Source organism: Apaloderma vittatum, unplaced genomic scaffold, assembly GCF_000703405.1.
Source record: "Apaloderma vittatum isolate BGI_N311 unplaced genomic scaffold, ASM70340v1 scaffold7193, whole genome shotgun sequence".
Classification (NCBI taxonomy): Eukaryota; Metazoa; Chordata; class Aves; order Trogoniformes; family Trogonidae; genus Apaloderma; species Apaloderma vittatum.
In genome coordinates this window covers 1-4,418 of record NW_009709706.1, presented here as the reverse complement: position 1 = coordinate 4,418, position 4,418 = coordinate 1, and positions in this window count along the sequence as shown.

The following is a 4,418-nucleotide window of genomic DNA, read 5'->3' as shown; positions in this document are numbered from 1 at the left end:
TCTTTCCCTTGCCCCCACAGTGAAAGGTATGACATGTCACAACATGGGTGTGACCAGTGTGCTGTACTGAGAGGAAGAGAATTATCCCTGGGATCTGTAGGCATCCTTATATCAGTGGTGTTAGCAAAGCTGAGGATGTAGCAAGAAATGAGGCATTCTGAGAAAATGAAAATAATTTAATGGTGCTTTGCAGATACCTGCCTTGAACACAGCAGATACTAACAATAAGCATATATGTAAAATACAAGATTTCTTCAGTATTTCTCTGTGTGCTGGTAGGGGTCAACACTGAAAAGAATTTCTCTGATTGTTAAGTTGGTGCCGAACCCAAGAAGCTTAACTTCATGTAATGTGGCAGTTTTTTATTTCAAGATGCTATCAGAGTCCCTGGATTGGTCTCCCATTTTGATCATAGGTGAACTGCCTCCTACCGTGAATTATTTAGTTCCCCCCTACATGACACGTACTGGTTATATAGGATGCTGTTCAGTTACAAAGCACTATCAGCCTTAAAGAGCACAGAGATCGTATCCCTTGGGAACTATCTTCTTTGTAAATGTATGGCAAATTCAGACTATAGGAATTTATACCATATTTACATGGAAACAAGGATATCTTCATTAAATCCTCCTACCCTCATTTTTTGTGTCACATAGATTAGTTTGTAATTAATGGCCCAACAAGATTTCTAGTCCAGGAAGCAACTTCCAAAGTAGAACTCATTGTTGAGATGATGTGGCACTCCAAATCCTCTTCTGGGCTACTCCTTTTCATCTCCTTTCTTTCACTTTCTTGGAAGGAGAGTCAAATTGACGTGTGGTACGGAAAGGAGGCAGATCTTCTGAATAATGCATTTTGCTGAGGTAGTGTCCCTTTCTCTTGTTATCTTTGCCAGTTTCTTTCTTAATTGAACTTAAAAGTGTATTCTGTCCAGTCACAGAAGAAGTAGTCTTCTCTTCCACCCCTTTAATTAATACCTCTGCTTTCACATTGATAGTGCCATAGCTTTTACTCTGTCCCTTGTGTTTCCAGATGTCTTGGAAAATCTACATTTGATTGCAGCCATATGATGGCAAAACCATTGGTGTGAGAAAAAGCATGAGGAAAAGCATAGCTGTCCCTCTTTGCCTGAGGCCTTTTACTGGGAGTGGCTCCGTTTGGAACTTTTTTTGGTGTTAAAACCTCTTTTTACAGTAAAACGTGGAATCCTGCAGTCAAATCGAGTGTAGCGAGGGGCTGTGAGGCTGCCAGACAGTGAATGGCTTGAAATCTTACTCACTTCAGAACTCCACTAATTGTATTACAGGCAAGCATTATGAGGGAAAACAGTGGGGGTCATCTGCTACTGTGCTTCCATATTTATTATGCTGCCGTGTTGGTTGTGTGCATGCTGTCCAGTGTATAAAACTCTTTTCTGTGTGTGGTAAACAGAGCAGCTACAGTCAGGGGATGCGTTCGGTCTCCAGGAATAAGAAATGGGGAGGAAGATACACAAGGATGCAAGAAGGGCCTGGGCCTGGGATAGACATGTACAGGGTTTCTTCCAGGGAATTCTGCTTGGTTGAGAACTTTCCCATCAAAGTGAGAAATACTTGTCCTGGGGAGTTTCAGTCATGTGCCACAGCTGGCACAGCTGCTTTTAGAATCTCTCTGCAGAGTTAATTGGATGGGTCTGTTTCCGAGTCTCGGAGCAAATTAACAAAACCGGTGTGATGTTTCTTCCCAGCGTCCACAACAGCATCGCTGGAAAGCAAATTATGTAAGCGCCAATGCTGTACTGACGTGTGTGTGCGTGAGCCAGCGCTGCAGATGGCACTGAAGGCGGCAATCCAAAATCGAAATTCTTGTGTCCCACTGCCCATATTCCCACTGATCATACAAAGAGTGGTTGCCAACAGTGAGTCTTAGGAATAGCTGTCAGGTATCTTTCTGTTGGTTAAAATGGAGTTTTTGATTTTGATGCTTTTTTCTTGTGTTCAGAAGCAGTTCAGGCCTTCTACTGAAGAGTAACAGGGAGAAATTTTGTCCTGTGTTCCAGGAGCACAGCTTTGAGCTTGCTTGTTTGCAAAAACCAGAACTTATATTTGAAGAGAAATAACAGAGCAATGCTGGGAGGAACTGGACCAAATGCGGCTTGGGCATATGAAAAATGAAAGGCAGCGGTAATGAACAGGCACATAATTGTGGCAGATTGTGAACAATAAATTCATTTTAAGTTCAGGATGGTCATCTTTTTATGTGTATAAAAGATGACAAGAAGATAGAATCATAGAATCATAAAGGTTGGAAAGGACCTTCAGATCATCAAGTCCAACTTAGAGCCCTACACCGCGATAACACTAAACCATCTCCTGAAGTGCCACATCCAGCTGTTTTTTTAAACATGTCCCAGGATGGTGATTCTACCACCTCCTTCAGCAACCCATTCCAATTCTTCACCACCCTTTCAGTGAAGATGTTTTGGGGTCCTCAGTTGCTGCCACAGTACAATATAAATTTGTGTGTACTGCAGAAAACCCATTCTGTCTGTAGAAATAGTTAATGTATAGATGATAATACGGATTGTTAAAAATAGACCATCAAACTAGGAAAGTGTTAAACCAGAATTCTGGAGTATTGGTAGAAGGAAAGTGTATCTTGGAGCGGAAGCATTGACATGGCAGGTTTGAAACACTCTTTTTAGTCCTTTATGCTGTTGGCCACGGATCAGGATTCAGACGAAGTGTTTCTTAGAAACTAAAGGGAAACCAAATGTTTAATAACGGAATAGAAGAATACAGCAGTGGAAAAGGAAATACAGAGATGGAGCAGAGCGCCAGTGGAGTGCCAGTGAGACATATCACGGGACAACGTGCAGAGCGCCGCTGGAGACAGCACGGTCCCTGCAAGTCAGTTGGTTTTGTGTGCGTGTCTCTGTGTGTGGGAAAGAGCTGGTCTCACCTTGGGTGTAGCCTGGGAACAGGCGTGCAGGACAGAACTGACTGTTCCGCACATAACTTTGAGATACGCTGTCAAAACATTTTCCACTGTTATCCACAGGGACTCAGTTGTTCAACTCGGCAGGGTTGGCAGTTGTAGTGCAGGTGTGGTTTCAGCTGGCAGGTTTTTTACACGACATTGTTTAGAATTCATTCTGTGGATGCTGAGTGAAAATATTAGTGCATATATGAATATTGGTGTGTACTGTAGGACTCCTAATGTTGCCAAAATGCCAGTCATTATTGGGACTTTTTTGGCCTGATTTTGTGTCGAGAACCCTCTTATGGCAGCGCAAAGAGATGAAGGGGAAAAGAGAGCTCTTTCTTTTCCTGAAGGAGGAGGTCTCCTTTCTGTAACTGCTCTGTTGTTTACTAGGATGTATCTGTTCTGCCAGATCCTGTCTGATAAACACCTTTTCCAATCTCATTGAAGAAAGGAACTCCATTTAAAAAATTCAACTGTGGGTTTGTGAGAGTGAGCAAATAAAGGGAGGGGGAGAAAGAAAAGAGAGAGAGAGACACTCCCTCTACTCTGTCACCACCATATCTTCATTGTATGATGCCGAGTGATTCGTAGAAAAGCTTTTAACAATAAATACTTTGTTTCTTTGTACCTCTTGCACTAACCTCGTGTGTCTTAACAAAGACAGCTACAGCTAGTTTCTTTCTGCTCTGATAATGTTCATGAGTTTTTGGATCTCTGTTCACTTGTGCACACACACACCAGCAGGGCCACAGACACGTGCAGGGGCACACACACGGACAGGTTCTTGTGGGACTTGACAAAGGTGAGAACTGTTGTCCTTCAGATCTTATGTGAACTCGTTTCTTAGCTGGATTCTGTCTTCAGCCATGTCCGTTCTGAAGCAGTGAGGGATCCTTGCCATTGGAGAGGTCTGGCTCCTCTGCAGGGCAGTTGCTTGGTCGTTTGCAGTACATTTATCATTATTGCTGTTATTAGTTATAGGTAATGGAAATGCTGCAGCTGGGGCTAGAGCCTGGGTGCTGGGATGTGGTGCAGGAGTTAGTTGCCACCTCAGCAGGGCTTGTCCTGAGATTCCACCGTAACAAATGATCAGAGTTCCTTTTTCTACGACGTTTAATATGGCACAGGAGTTAAAACTCGAGCTGGGTGCCTCTGAGGAGGGGCCCTGCCTGTCGGCTGGGTTTTGTAGTGCCTGCATGTCGCTCGATTCCCCGAGGGAGCTGAAGCTTGTTCAGCCCCGCTCGTGGGGTCTGGGCTCCCCGAGGTGTGCCCGCAGCCTCCAGGCTCCCTTTCGGGCGGTGTCCAGAGGCACTTCCTTATCTCTTGTTACAGAATACCCCGCAGTTCGGGTTCGACGTAAAATTCCGTATCTGCCGGTGACGTTTCCATAGAGAACAACAACGGTGAAAGCGCAGTTCCTGCGGCCGGAGGCGCCCCCCAACCTTCGGGCACCG